The sequence below is a fragment of the Numida meleagris genome, chromosome 6, assembly GCF_002078875.1.
Source record: "Numida meleagris isolate 19003 breed g44 Domestic line chromosome 6, NumMel1.0, whole genome shotgun sequence".
NCBI classification, from domain to species: Eukaryota; Metazoa; Chordata; class Aves; order Galliformes; family Numididae; genus Numida; species Numida meleagris.
Window position 1 is genome coordinate 50294427 of NC_034414.1, and position 16610 is coordinate 50311036.

Sequence of the window (16610 nt, forward strand, 5' to 3'; positions counted from 1 at the left end):
AATGAACACATCTTTACTGACAGGGACATATTTCAGGACCCCTAGCTGTGCAACAGAGAGCAGCAGAGAATCTCCACAGTTATGAATAGAGAGAACTCTGCTAAGTCTCTTGCTACTTCTGTAAACCCACGTGAGAACGACTTCACTTTAAGAACTACAAGCAGCAAGATTTTTTAGGGTACTCGGAGGAAAAGATCTGTGTGAATTCTAGCACATCACTCTAGTTGTGCCCCTGAGTTATTCATTGAGAAAGGAAGGACCATTTAAAGTACCTTTTAACTTCTATATCAGGCTTGGATTAAGTATGTGAAGAATCAAAGAGAACACAGAATAGATGGCTTGAAGTTTAGGTGCTGTTGTTAGATGAACTTACAGCAATATTAGCTTTAAATTCAAAGTGGAGCTGAGGACAAATGTCTGAAATCTGCAATATTTCAGTATCATCGATTCTTCAGTGAGTTGTCTGTATTACTTTGCATTATGTATCTCTTCACAGCTTTTCTGGTGTTCTCAGGTGAGCTATAAATCTCATAATCAATAGGTGTGGACTTACTTAATACATACCAGTGCTGTAGTACTTCTCTATATATATTCATTCTCAACTGTGAGTGACAGGAAAGCTGTCTATGGTAAGAATGCAGATTTGAAAATGGTCTCTATCAGGCCATGTACTTTATATCTGCATATGGAATTGTGAACTACTCTGAAAAATCAAATCTTAATTTTGAGCAAAACCAGGGAATTCAGCCACAACTTTTTCCAGAATCAATGGAGATTTTTCAAATCATTGCACTCTGCACATTTCTCCCTAGCACATTTTCACCCTGAGAAATCATCCGTACTATTTTGCTCACTTCCAAATTTTGAAATGGTTTTGCCTGGCTTTTCAAGCCCACAGAATTAATTAAAGTGGTGTTCTTGAAGCAAAAACGTTATCTCAGCAGGGACAAATCTCTGCAGTCCTCACATCCATTATCTGCTTTATTCCATGTAGTGTTTGTTAAGCTAACCTCTCCTGTACCTTTTAATGATTCACAGCAAATAGCTTTGGTGTAGGAAATCTTGATAGAATATTTTAAGTCTATGAAGTTGTGAGATGATTTGATAGAGAGTGGAGGAGTGTAAATTCCACTTTAGTTGTTTGTTCAGTGTTTTTCTTGACATTTTCTGGTAGCAAGTCCTGTGTAATTGCTCCATAAATGAGCTAATGCAGTTAAGAAAAACTCTGCTCGAAATATGGTGGGTATTACAGAAGCTCTCCAAAGTGATTTAATAACATCCTGTCTTAGATAATCAGTGTCAGTAGTAGTGAGTGTAATCACATTTTCATGTGCAAGGTTTAAAAATAATTAGTAGCTGTAAGGTTTATTTATTTGCCAGATATTCTAATACAAAACTTGATTTTTCAGCTTTTGCATTTTACATGGGATATTGTTTTACCACTGGCAAATTAGAAATCAGCAAAATATGCATACGTATATATTTGTCTAAAGAAACTCTTAATTTTAAAGGAAAAATAAAGGAAAAATTTCACACTTCTGTCACTGTCACTCAAACTACAGTTGTAAGAAACTGGTAACTATTGAAAAATAAAAAAGCTTATTTATTTTGTATAAATTTTATTGTCACTGTATAAGAACAGCAGTTCACTACAGGAAAAATATCTGTCCCAGCAAACTGACAATAAAGTGTTTCAGATTATTAAACATTAAAATGACTTTTTATTGCACTGTGACATAGTAAAGTAACTAATTTTCCTTTCCTTTCTATAGAGCTTCCTTTATCTCTCACTGATGTGATTAAGACAGACTCCTGTGACAAGTGAGGTTTGAACCTGGACATACTGTTGTAGTAGTCCATGTTTCCTTGTCTTGTCCTAGAACATGCAGTATGTTACTTCACATATTGTCTGTGGCTTCTCTGACAATAATCACAGATGATAGCTACAGACACATAGCTGATTTGGAAAAATAAAAAATTGGATTTCTCAGTGAAATATGATCAACGCTTTATTTCACTGCGTGGAGAGGAACAACTATCAATTCATCGGGTTGGGTGGCAGGAGACTATTGATCCATTGTGTCTGTAGTAGACATGTAGAGACTACTTTGTCTATTTAAAAAATAATGTTATAAGTAAACACAATTAACCTTGTGCTTCTGCCTCTGTATTTAACAGGTGAGTAAATCTTGAAGCATCAAATATGTGTAAAGACCATTATTTCACACGCTTCAAAAATACTGCTCTTTTTATGCATAAATATGCACTATTCCTTTACAAATGCCAATGAAAATCTGAATGGTTTATTGGAAATACTGCATTTTTTGGAAGTTGGAGAATTTCATGGCTGCTCCATTCTCCATTCTTGTGTGTAGAGAACATACTGAATAGATTTTAGCATTCTCTGAGCAAAATTCACCTCTAAACATTCCCCCATGAAAACTCAAAAGGATTTTCTGTAGATGGGAAAGAACGTGTCCTGGTCTGATTTTAGTTTAAACTCAGTGTTCTTTAAGAGAGTGACCTGAGAGGGTTTTGAATGCCACCCTTAAACTGGGTTGTGCAATTATGATTCCTGTACTTGCCCAATTTAGTCCAATTTTGCCCCAGTATGAAAGAACCTAAGCAGAAGAACTGCTATTTTTGCTTCTGTTAACACCACGCAGCTATTTTAGGGCCATGCTTTTATAAACACTAATAACCATGGATGAAACGTTGACAGAACAAGCTGGAAGAGCTGTGGGGACACCTTGGAGCGTACTGTCACGACTCTACCTCCACATCCCATCCTCATTGAAGGAGCACGTGGTGGTGATGCTGATTTAGCATCACAGACTTGTGAGGTGCTGTCAGCTGCATTTGCTACTTACTTTCCTACCAGTCTTGCCAAAGTAGGTAACTGGCTGTCATCTTCATGGAACAAAGGCTGGAGCTGATAAAAATGTCAAACAATCCATTTTCTGTGAGGGGGCGGCAGTTCTATTTCTGGAGTTACCCAGAACTATGACCACAGCATTAAATGATGTAGAAGTGCTGCAGGGACTGTAACAATATATCTTCATGAATATTTTAAATACAGTTTTCTAATTGAAAAACAGGGTCCTATAGAATCATGTATCTCCCTAGTTGAGTTTATGGTCTGGTACAAAAATTACACTTTCCCTCATCCTTGTCTTTCTTTTTGCCCCACTCTTCTAAAAAGCTATTGCCACAACTTCTCTTTATCTCCAGCTTTGTCCACCTTTGTCTCCCCTTCTCCCCAGTTACTACAGTCCCTACTCAGTACGCTTCTGGTATGGCCACTGCCTCCTCTTGGTGCCTCAGCATCAGCCCATCCCTATCTCTACTTGCCAGATGATATAGCAAGGTTCAATTGCCAGGAAGAGTCAGGGAGGAAATGTTGCTCAGTCTCAGGAACTCTTAGCTGGAGCATGTTTAGCTGAGCTTGATCGACATGGAAGTTAGTTACCAAATTTATATATCTCTGTTAACAAAGTACTTTTTAACAGATACTTTTAAAATGTGCAATTCTGAGTGTTGGTAAAAATGTTATTCCTAGCATCCTGGAAGGCTTCCTTGGCATATTTTACGTCCTTACTCCAACTCAAGGAGATATGAAGACTTTTTAATGAAGAAAATCATGGTCTATTTTTTTTTTTTTTGGTATGAGTAAAACGACTTTTTTTCTTATCAGTAGTTATACTTTTGGAAATACCTAAGCCATTTTAATGTCTAAATATGGCATACAACAATCCAATTAATCCAGTTAGATTTTGCAAAGTGTTAAGCATTCTGTTAATGGAAAACTGTGAGTGAACTCTGCTATCAGTGATGATACCAGGTTTTCATATCTACCATGCCTAGCTATTTATCTATATTTACTAAACAATATGGGCATTCTTTTGTGAAGTGTGTATATGTAAACAGAGACGTGTATGGATGTATGCATATGTATGCACTTTAAATCCACTATCTGTGGAAAATACATGTTGTTAAGTAAAATATAAAGCCTTTTGAGTTAAATGTTCATACTCAGACTATAAAAACCTGAATTAATAATCATCTCCGTATTAGGCATGTTGATAGAACAGTTATGGTATGTTTGAAGCTACCTGCGATGTTTGATTTTGTTTGTTGATGCCTTCAAATAATACATGTGTAACCAAAACACACATTATATTCTATTCAAACACCAAGCAATTGGTTCAGTACAGGTGTTCCAAAAAGATGCCAGGATTTATGACTAAATGAATTAGTGAGCTTTGTGTTCTTAAAATGTGAACATTTCTTATCCTTTGTGAACAGTGCTGCAGGAGAAGACATGAGTTAATCGGTTTTACATAAATTTCATATAATTAGAAACTGGTTTAAGCTCTCAAAAGAATCCCAGGAAACAATCTACATTATTTCCAAACTTTTACTGATTTTAGAAACTGTGAGTTTAGTTTGCATATGAATATCCATCGTTGTTTACAATCTAGTTCAGCATTACAACAAAATCTAAGATTATGTGCATCTTTGTAAGGTTGTCAATAACTTCTCTTGTTATTAATGTTGCATTTTATTGCAGCTAAATGACTTCATGTTTTGTCAGTCTTTAAATATATGAAATATACTAACAGAACTGAAATTCAACAGCTGGCTGAGTGCAATTTTACTGATGATTAAATTTGGGGGAAGAGAAACAGGTGCAGAAACACTCCCTCCTGCAACTAAGGAAAGATATGATAGGAATTAGTCATTCAGTATCTGCATGGAAATAATCATAAATTGCTATTAATCTTTCATTTTGAATTTCCTACTTGAGAGGCTGATCATCTGCTTACTGTGAAAAGCATAAGCTAGCTTGACTGTCTTGCAGCTTAAAAAATATTGCTATAGAAGAAAAGCAATCACACTTTTCAAGGTTATAGATCATCTTTGCAGTGCAGTTCAATGACAGTTGATAGTTTGTACACTGCTTAAATGCATTCTGTTATTTCCTAAGGGAATCAATAACCATAAATATACTGTATATGTACCAAAATATACCTGTTATCCGTAGAAATATCTCATCAGAACTATACTTGCTTATGTGTTTAATAAGTTCAATAAAGGTTTAGCTTCAGTAATGACTCTCCAGTGCTGCCAGAGCTAACAGCCAGCAACTTCACTGAGGCATTTATTTTGAGGGTGAGTTTTTGTGTGATGGCAGAATACAGTTTTCATGAGAAATGTTTTTCCTTGTGTACAAAAGCAGGAGCAGACTGACCTAGGGGCTGTTCTTCCTTACATTTCCACTTGGCTCTTTTCTTTCACTGGTTGAATTAGTATTTTTCATGTAACTAGGCCATCATTAACCATTTTATCCTAATTTATTCCTACCATAAGAGTTTTCCTCCAGCATCCCAGCAGCAGCTCCACGTCTTACTCCTTTTTATGGTTTGACTTCAGGCAAAAACATTTCTCCAGTAGCCGTCTCTGAAGGCTCTTAACAAGAGCCTTCCGTGTTGTTTCACCATGGAAAAAACATTTTGGGGTAGCTGGTAGTAGGTATCTAGACAAGAAAGATTTCTGTCTCTAGAAATGAATTTTTATGTCTTAATAAGAAAATATTTGGAGAAAATTATTTGGTTTTCTAAAATGTAAAGATTACAGATGCTCAGAACATCAGTTGCATAAAATCGATAAAATCGTGGCACATTAAAAGCTAAATTAAAAGTCCTTTATTAATAGTTTAATTCTCCCCTTTTCTTGTGTGTCTCCTTTTTTTTTTTTTTTTTTTTTTTTTTCCCAGTATTACTTGGAGCCTCTAAGTTTGGGAGTTTTGGATAATCGCTGTCTCATTTCGTGCTCCAGAAAATGGACTACATAAGAGGTCCTTTCTAAATATATGGAAGTATTTACTGCAGACATCAGCTGTGCTTGTGCGTATATTCCATACCTTTCCAAAATCCAAGATGACATTTTTAAGTAGGCATAGGAATGTGTGAATAAAATCAACTGAATAAGGAACAGGATTAACTTTACTGAGAATAGCAGCTCTTTTGTGCAAAGACTTTGTTCTGTGCTTGCACAGATCCAGCAGTCCATGACTGATGCCACCAGAGAAACTGAAATAACTAATAATTACGAGACATCTTTTTAAAATAGCACTTGTCTTATGTGATAAGTACAATAAAGCCAACATTTCAGACTAGAATATTTTAATCGTTTCACCTTGGATGTCCTAAATTAAATCTGACAGATCAATAACTTCCATTTTCACATTGAATACACAGGCTAAAGGTCTGTTTTCTGAGCAGCTCCAATAAACTATTGGGGAAGGTGTTTCAGCAAGAGACGGAAGTGCTGTCTCTCTGGGAATATTGTCACAGTCACGTGTTTTCAAGACAGGAATTCATTCTGGAACAGACATAGGAAAAAAAAGCATTTTTAGGAGACTTTAGAGATATTTTAGAGAAAAAACAAAAGCAAAGGTGCTTTAGGTCAGTTCAAGAAAAGGAAGGCAGAGAGAATGTGGCCACAGTTTTAAAGATAACAGGGAGGAAAAATAATTATTTCTTCTAAAGAAAAATGTGGGCTTAAGAGCAAGTGAACAGAACTGTCCATGATAACATTTTCTTTTGGAAATTAGAAAATTTCTGATGATGGAACAACAAGACTCTGGAACAGCTTTGCAATAAGAGTAGCTGACAAAAAAAAAAAAAAAAACACACGTAGAAGATGGAATGTGCTGTTGCCTGTAGCTGCAGAGAACTGTTCCAAAATGTCTATGTTCCTAAATGCCTTTTTCCTAAATTGCTTTTTTTCACAAAATGGCTATTATCAACAGATTTATTCTAATAATGGATCTCAGCCCTTCTAAATCTTACTCCCTTTAGTCAAGTAAATTGGTACTTGTGGGAGATCAGAACCAAGCACCAGCTCAAAGCTGCCAGTGACAGGATTCAGAAAGAGAGGAAACCCCATTGAGAAGACGCATTTCATTCTACATTTCAGAACCTGATGCAGCTAATTAATTTGTCACTGGATTTCAACTAACTAGCAACCCATTTATCAGTCCAAGACTTTCACTTGTATACAATACTAATGCACTGAAACAGAACAGTTGTATTTTGAATTGAGCATACTATGATTACAAAGGTAATATCTAGAGAAACATTCCCAGATGCTTCCAGGAAGCTTAAAATCATTAGAAATTATGAGTATTCTACATGTCTTCAGATTTTGCTTCTGCTTTGTCTGCATAACCCTTATCTTTTACTCCTGAAGAGAACGGGTGCTTTCCCTGTGGGTATATTTCAATATCCCTTTTGCTGAGGAAATTAAGCACTGAGTGATCTTCTTCTGAAATCTGCTCTCTGGAGAATTGGTAAATATGCATGTAAACAACAGCCCTAAAGTATCTGAACTATTTTTGTGTTGTACTTTGGAGTTTAGATGAAGGTATTAAAAAAAAAAAGAGAGAGAGACTAGATTTCACTTCAGAAATTGTTTTTCTGACTGCTCAGAAACCAGTCAGGTCCTCCTTCCCTGTCTGTCACCATAGCTTTAGATTCTTTTTGCTAAACTCAGTTCTTAGAGAAGAAGTTATTCATCTCTCACTGTACCTCTGATGAAATAATTCAGTGGAATTTCCTGGGTCAGTTGGCATGGAGTTTATCTCTTGTATATCTATAGAGGTTATTTCAGTCCATCTTACACTCAGTGGGGCTATTAGAATTGTTTCTTTCTAGTTTAATGTGTCTTCCATTATAAAGGACAGATTTTCCATTGTCTTAGGGTATACTACATTCAATTTAAAGGCACTTAGCTATGCCATGCACTGCTACATTGGACTCTTGGGTATGTCAAATAAACAATTTGGCTCCCGATGTAGAGAAAATCACTTCTGCCATTTGAATGGGTCTCCTACCCATTCCCTTTCTCATCTATTTAAAGTATTAGTTCATTGAGAGAGGTGCAGTCTCTTAGGATTTGGGTGAAACGGCACATAGTGTAATGACTCCTTATCTCAGTATGGGACTCCAAGTGATAACAGTAAAAAGAAAATTTGAGAAAGATTCTACAGGTGTCACTAGAGTTGAGGGTCTTTTGTGAAATCAAGAAAAAGGAAAGAAAAGACAATATCTGAATATCAGAATTTGAAACATGTTGAAAACAACCCAATATTCTTGGATTTGTGTGGGGTTGAATTTCAGACTAACTAATTGGAAGACTTGAAAATTGTTTTATTATCCTGAATACTGCTTGAAGCCACAAAAATGCCAATTAAAATGTTGAATCTGGAATATACAGGAGTCAGACCAGGCTCAGAACTAAAGGCAATGCAGATTTTCACCTCCTCATGGATGAGTGCTGCCAGGAGAAGGGGCAGTGCTGGGATGGAGAAGCAGGCATGGTGCCAGGGCCAGGGGCAACTACTGCTGCTTCTGCAAAGAGATGAACAACAGTTTTCAGCCTACTTCCAGCAGCCTTTCCCTTGGCAATAGCAGTGGCAGGTTTCTGGCAGAGGCAAAGCAGACAGATGCCCCTGCAACTGCATACTTTGTCTATGTCTAGAGCTGGCTCTGCAAATCCCATTCTATTTATTTCAGAGCTTGAAACATATACTATACTTGGCACAAGGCCCATTCTATGCTTTGAATGTACTTTGGGGAGAAAAAGTAGCAACACAAAATTGCCAGGTGTGAGCAATCAGAGCACAGTTACATCTATTATGAATTGAATGAATTATCTCCTTAAAAATATAATAAGTGTTATGGAACATGTCTCATTTAGCAATTAAAAAATGTATATGTTCAGGTGAGTCTTCTCACTACTTGACTAACTCCTGCCATGCTTTTCATACCTCCTTTTGAACGCCAGAACTTAGTCTGCTGCATAGAACAGTCTCAGCCTTTATCCAGATGCACATCAGTGAGTCATGGACACGAGACTATTTTATTCAGTACTGACAATGTCAAAGTAAGTTAACAACAAACTAATGTATACTTTTAAAGCTGCAGAGATATAAATGCAGATTGTGGAATGGTAAGAATTCAAAGATATGGAAAATACCTCTCATACTGAGAGTATCGAGCTTTAAAGGTGAGGCAGGCTCTGAAGCAGTACTTGGCTGAAGTTCGGGTGCTTGCCTTCAATGGAGGAATATAGAAGGGTTGTTCTCTCTAACCAGTCCCACAGTTGCCTACATTTGGGACTTTGGAACTCAGTGGGAGGCTGGACAGACACAGCTGCCTGGTGAAGATGTACCCAGAGATGACTTCTGCTGGTTGCAAGATTATACTGAGGGTGGTGATCAATGGCTCAGTGTCTGATTAAGGACCTTGGGTAGTGAGGCACTGGCACAAGTTTCCAGAGAGGTGGTGGGTGCCCCATTCCTGGAGACATTCAAGGTCATTCTGGGCAGGGCTCTGAGCACCCTGATCTAGATGTCTCTGTTCGCTACAGGGGAGTTGGGCTAGATAGCCTTCAAAGGTCCCTTCCAGCTCAAACAGTTCTATGATTCTATGATTCTTGAAGCAATGGAGTGACTGCATTTTGTGCCCAGAATATGATTTGGGTCAAATATCAGAAGAGCAAGCATGTGCGACTTTAGACACAATAAGCTTATACTAACCAGGCTGTGCAAAGAATTGACATTTTAATATATTGTTTTGGATTTGGCTGCCAAGTGCAACTGATGGCTAATCAGACCCCAGGTTTGTAACACTATTAAATTCTTACAGTACAAACATTGAAAACAAAAGGTCTGATCTGATAGCTGATCCCCTTGAATGAAACACGAACACTTACAGGAAGCCAGGAAGGCAAAAATTACAGTAAGATAGAAGGGCCAAGACATCTGGAAATCTGGTTCTTACATTTGCAAGATTTAAAGATGCTAAGTGATTAGAATCGAATTCCCATCTCAGCCAGAAGTTAGCACTATAATACTCTTCAATGTAGACTGAGGCTCTGTGCCAGTCCTGAAGTAGTTGGAAATGTATCATGCAGCCCATATAGTCAAATCTTCTAGGGATGCAGAGGTCAAGTGTTGGGGTGAGTTATTAAAAGGCAAACCTGTGAATATAAGGCTGTAATCTATTCAGTCTCATGTAATTATAGATGCTTTAACTTTCCCACAAACCCTGCTAAAAGGTATCTCTTTTGCCAGAAATGTGCTATGACTTAGTAGCTGAGTAACACTTTTTGTCTCTTTGCAAAGCCCCAGGCTACTGCCTGTTCCAGACCAAAGCCACAGCCTCTTGGCTCCCACAAGCATAGAAAGTATTGGTTTAAACCAGAGTAGATCAAAGACATGTATCTAGCTAAAGGAACTGCTTTGCTTGAGTTTTTAGCTGGAGAGGGCATCCTATCTGATAAACAGACACCACAGCTCCGCTCAGCTGATAAAAATGACAGGGACTGGGTAGCACTCAGTTAACAGGTAGGCATTCCCCTTCCAATTATCTGAAAATGTCCTAAGTGGTGTTTGCAGAAGCTGGTGACTATTTCTTAATGTCATTACTGTCTGCAAGGGACCCCTGGGAATGTGGGATGAGAGATGGAGAGAAACATAAAACTGAATGATGTCATGGACAGGATTAAGGTAGCTCATATATGAGAACAGTGACTCCTATATTATGAGATAGATAATCCATAACAATTTGTTTTGTTTTGTTTTGTTTTTATTGTGGCATGATCTCTTTGCTTTCTACAAAGAGAATTTCTAGATCTGAAGGGTTACCTCTTCCCAGCTTCATTAGTATTGCTTGTATATTGTTCATTCATCCCAACATCCCTGTGATGTCCTCTGCATAATTAGAGTTGTGAGTACAAAATCAAGAAAAGTTTAACTTTCCCCTGCTTTTGTATTTCTTAAATACAGCACAAGATCACAGAAACGACTGCAGTTTGTGTTCTGCCTTTGTAGTAGCCATTCTGAAGGAAGGATTGCAACCTTGACTATCCCCAGGGACTGCTTTGACTCACAGCTAACCACTGCACTGATACAACTGGTAACATCTTTTTTCTAACATATTTTTCTATTTTTCTGCCTCTGAGTATAGTTATACAGTGCATTTTGTTAGATATTTCAGCACCTGCTTTTCACTTTTCTTCAATCTATCAGTCTTCTTTGGGAAAGAAACTGCACTCTTCCATTGCTACTGGAAGGGTGAGGCTGGATTTTGACAGCTGTTCTACACCTTTGGATCCTTCAGATGACCTGTATTAAATACTGACAGGAGTATCCACTTAAGGTCTTTCTAGGTTCTTCTAACAGACCTTTTTCTTACTGACTCTATTCCTGTTTTGCAAAGTGTATTTTAGCATCATTTCCAAACTTCCTACTGGCAACTCTCTCCTTGCTGAGAAGTGACATCCTTTCACGGTCTAACGCCCAGTGCCTTGTTCCTGTCTTGTTTTTGTATGTTTAACAGCTCTAGACATCTTGGCAAGAGGACCAGAACATGCTCACTATCTGTATTTCTTGGCCTCTTTCTGATAAGACTGAGAGTTCCTTTGCTCTCTATGGACCTTAAAAGAACAAAGTAGAAGAAGAATGCAAAATCTTGCTCTCCTCCTCCCTTTCTGTGATCAAGTGCAACAAGAATGGCAGTTCCTGTACTCTTGGGAACAGACACACTAAACCGTTTGAACAGCAAGAAGGGCATGAGTCCAGGCCTAACATTTGCTTGCAACGCTGGTCAACATCTAGGAACGCTCCATGGAGAGTCTTTGGATGACTAAAATTTAGGATGAACTCCTGCTATGGTGAATTAAGCCAGTAGGAATTTTGGTATCTGTTTCATCTGACTTATTGTGATTTCTTTGAACTGTGGGCCAATTCTACAGCCAAAGCTAATGCTTTGCAATCCTATCTTATGTTATGACAAGAGCTTTTATGCTTTTAGGTAGATTTTCTGCTTACAGGTTATATATTTATGCCCTGGCAGAGGCATAAACTACAACTTTCTGATGCCTGAAGGCTATCCTGGGTGATTAATGATCATCTCTATTGTCTCACATTAATCAGACCTGAGTTAGAAAAAAAAAAACAAACAACAACAAAACAAAATAACCCCAACAAACTAATCAAAACCAGTTAGAGTGCTCTGATATTTAACACTTTTCCATTGTTTTTCTTTCTCAGAAACTCTTCCCCCAAACCATTTGTTTTGGGGAATTAAACTGAGATGAGGCTACAGAAGTGAGGACTGAGAGAGAAAAAGGAAAACTTTAAAATTGACTAGTGATGAGTTCAGTTAACTGTGCACATTTCTGGTTTATAGCATGAGTTAAAAAGAATTAGTACACTGAATGTCAGTAGTAAGCATGGGAATAGCTCGTTAAAACAAATGTGGTTTTTATACTCCTTGTCAAAAGTTGTGTGACCATTTCAACCTATGTTAAATACTTCATTAAAGGTTATGGAGGTTGAATGATTGCAGTACAAGTGGGAAAAAGGGATTTTAAAGAAGTAGAGATCTCTCCAGATTTCTATAAATACAGGGTTTATTTTGTGATGGTTGACAGCAATGTTTTGGTATGAATCTCAGCACTTTTCTGTTCTTTTGCATCCCACAAGGTAAATTAATACTAAAGGTGAAATAGGGAAGGTAGAATACAAAGAAAATGCAGTTACTGGATTTATTGAGCCCACTTGATAGTGCTGAAATGTTTTTTGCTTATTTTTATAGCCACTCATTCTTTTCAGGTTTTCTAGTACACGACAAGCACCACATAAGTGAATAAAGAAACAAATCTTTCTTGAGTGTTAATGGAAATGATATACCCTAAAATTAACTCATCTACAACGGCACAGAAATATATGTATACTGAACAACTGGTCCTCTTCTCTAGAAATTTAATTTTGAATACATGTGAAATATGACAGCTCTTAGTTAAAATGGACAGTCCCATTGATTCAAAAGGTGGAACCACAAGAGTATCCCAACTAAAGACAGACAAGGAGCAGGAAGTTGAATCACTATCAGTGCTGGGGAGGTAGCACATGCACCAAAGCATATTGGGGTACGCTCCCAGCAATTCCCACAGCCAGATGTGTGACTGTCCGACTCCAAAGGCAGCAATGGGCTTTAGGAAGGTTTTGCTGGTATGCTTTGACCTGCAGGTTAGTCAGTGCAGGTGGGCTATGGGGACTGAGCTTCCCTCCCGACGCTGCTCCCCCTAGTATTTGCTGAGTTCTATCTGAATCATGCTTCAGAGACACCACTGTCATTGGGAGGATGGAGAAAGAGGTGCCTGATATAGCTCCTAAGAAGGTAATTTGTAGTTTACAGCATGTGCTTCTCCAGATGAACTGTGATGGAGAAGTTTCTGAGGTATTTACACTTAGAGAGCCTGGACTGGAACAGAAAGGTTAAAGAATGTTTGATGCGATATGGAGACAGGAGAGCACACCTGTTCCTCTCTTCATCAGTTTTCTAGGCAGTTGAGCCTCCTCACACACTACAGCTGAGATGTTTGTTGTCTGGGGCAGCCACAGACTCCAGCTGAAGCTCATTTGCCCTCTGCACCATGGGAAACCAACAGCTGAGTGAGCTCCATTAATCAGTCTGTCCCTCTCAAAGAAGAAATCTATTTCCCCACAGAGCCTGGAAGGATCAGTAAAATCTAAAATCAAGATTCTCTACAGGCAGACTTTAGGCTGAATCTTCAACTCATGGGATTAACTTTGTTGAACCTACAGCAATTGTACTAGGTAAGCTTTTGGCTAATGATATTTCATGCTACCTTAAATATAACGATTTTGTTATGGCCTGGGGTATTGTTCCTCATCTTGTTTGTTTAGTGTTACTGTGAGTACTTGGGAAAATATGAGCTTGAAATATTTTTAACTGTCTGAACTCTTGGAAAAACAGAGTGAGGCATTGTTTGTGTGAAATACTCTATTATGCTGACTTAAGTAAAAATTTTCATTAAATGTGGTTGCTTAAGATTAAGAGTATGTGTAGAATCTTGGATAAAATCTATGTAGATGTTAGATGAAAAATACTTCTCTTGGTAAATGACAGCTGTGAAGGCTTTGATCAAGTAATGTGCTTTAGACCATTATTTTTCAGTTGGTGTGCTTTTTTTTACCTTTTGTTGGAGCTCTTTTTGTGTTACATGGCAAGAAATCTTTCCAACAAGAGAGGTGGAGTAGTGGTGTTTTTCTCCTGTGGCCCTGAAGCACTTTGTGTATATGCCAATATGAAATAAGTAAACTGGAACACTTTCAGATATGTGTTGTGGTGAATTGTTTGTAAATATTCTTTGGGCCAAACCACTGCTGGCGCTTTGGCCAGTGGATGGGTACACTGTTACTATTAAAATGAATACTGTATGGTGTGTTCCATTTTTTTTTTTTTTTTTTTTTCAAGAAAAGGAGTGTTTCATAATCACTAAGCAGCAGGTTATGGGTGTTTTGCCATTATTATGTGGAAAAGTGGGCTTTGTTCTTGAAGTTCAGGAGACAGCTATGATACCACAGGCAGTATTTGCAGAATACAAGTGAGGCACTTCACTTTTCTGGTCTCCAGTATCTTGATGAACATAAGGCTGTGGGAATACAGAACCAATGTAAGGAAGGCAGATTTCAGGTTGCTGAACTATGGGCATCTTCTGACTCATGGTTTTGCATGGATGAGGCACAGCAACAAAATTGACACTCTGTATAAAATTGCATGGGTTCTGCTGCTAGTCATACAGGTTAATGACTTATTGCCCTAATTTCCTTCCTTCCTACCCTTCAGTGGTAAAGAAAGATCCAGCTTGAAGGAGTGTTGGATCTGCCTTTTAATGTGCAAAGTGAATAGACTATGGGTTATATATATAGTTTGTCTTCATCTACAGTAGGTTCTCTGCCCTCCTGTACATTATATATGATCTTTTTCTCTACCTTAAGCTTCTCAACTAGCCTTAAAATTTAAAGAGATGAAATCTAAACAGAAGATGAGGCACAAAGAAATACCTAAACAAGGTTTCACAAATTTTACAGTAATAAAAGACTGAAATAAGTAGATCTTGTTCCTTGCTATCATGTTATATAATCCATTTAATCACCTGATCAGGATTTTTCCTAAAATGAATTTCATTTTAGTCTTTAGCTCCACTTCCATCATTACAAATTGTATTTTAATTGCAAGACTAAATGCATGCCTTCTCAGTTCATGCTTGCTTCTTTTTATGCCTGTGCTGTACCTAGGTTTTAAATGTTTATCTTTGCTTCTGTTTTCATCCATAATCTCTTACCTACTTACAGATAACAAGACTGAGGAGGGTGAGAGAAGGTAACCAAAAAAACGGGATGGGAATAAATGAGATCTAACAAGAAATCTCCAGGCAGTGGGGGTCCTTGAAGTCTGACCTTATCTTCTTTGTTCTAGTGCTAGTAGTATTGGTTTAAGTCAACTGTATCTATTGATTCATGACACTTGGTTCCAGGAATGGCAGAAGTCCAGCTGAGCAAAATGTAAGAGCACCCTAACACCTAGTAGGGGTTGTAGGTGACTGAGCATATCTGGACTGTTGTGGGGGAGATCTGTCCAGGAGATATGTGAGATGAAGAGCACTTTTGCTCTGTTACTACCCTGAAGACTGATCTCTTCTGTTTGAACTCTGGGTGTTTGTTGTTTACTCTAAAGCAGCTCTATAACTTTAATAATGTCATAGTTAATTTAGTAGTTTTTAACATTTCAGTTGCCAGCACCCTTCTTGTGCTTTACAAATGGAATGATGCAATGTTTGTTTACTGCTCCCAGCTTCAGAGTGCTTTCATCACTGCAGTAACAACACAATGAGGTTTTTAAATGTACCGTATCTCCTAGTGAGGATGAGAGAACGGAGGCAAAGAGACCTGAACTGGAAGTCTAGTGCCAAGCTGATGGGAGATAGGCTCTCCTTGGTTGCCTGTGTGCTGCTGGTGTGCCCTTTTCCCCAGGTGTCTGGTTTTTCCATGTGCTGCAGGTGGGCATTGGAAGCTGGCATTAAAGCAAAATCAGAAATAATTCCCCTCAAACAGAAATGCATTCCCTGCACAACAAGGCTGTGTGTTCCCTGCGGAAGAGATCATCCCTTGGTTTAAACTAAGGCACTCCCAATGAAGAGGCCTGTGCTATAGCAAAAACATATATATATTTATACATATACATTTCAACATCAAATCACCAGAAGGCTTTTCATGTTTCATTTGTAGCACAGGATGCAACTATTTTTTGTTCAAGTAATACATCTCAGCTGAGGAGCTGACAAGGGGAGACTGAGATTCTTAATTTTTTTTTTCCTGTCTTGCAGGTGCTTTCTCGATGACTTAATCCCTCCCACTCCTATGAAAAAGCTTTAATCTTGTGATGTATTCTCATGAGCTACCCAAAATAAGGTGTGACCTCTGTTAGTATGAAGTCCTCTGGCTTCACTGGTTGAGTGAGGTCCTCCAGGACAGGTTCAAAACTCTGGCAGCCTTTGGCTGTACTTGTTTTATTTTGAGTGGTCCTATAAACTGCTAGACTCAGAGGCACCACTTTCCTTCCCTTCAGTGCCAGTTATTTTCAGGCTGCTCTCTGAAATTCACTATGGCTTATTTTCAGCAGCGTGCTCAGTGCTCTTCCAGGTGTACAGAGCTACCAACAAGTAACCTT

General features: G+C 38.1%; 1 long non-coding RNA gene across 1 annotated transcript in view; it reads left to right on the forward strand.

Moving 5' to 3' along the window:
- Positions 1-16610, forward strand: part of LOC110401704 — an 89667-nt gene that overhangs the window by 5594 nt on the left and 67463 nt on the right. Inside the window, exons 3-4 of the long non-coding RNA XR_002440546.1 lie at positions 10856-10985; positions 11409-13693. This is a non-coding gene — a long non-coding RNA (uncharacterized LOC110401704). The remainder of the gene's footprint in view (positions 1-10855; positions 10986-11408; positions 13694-16610) is intronic.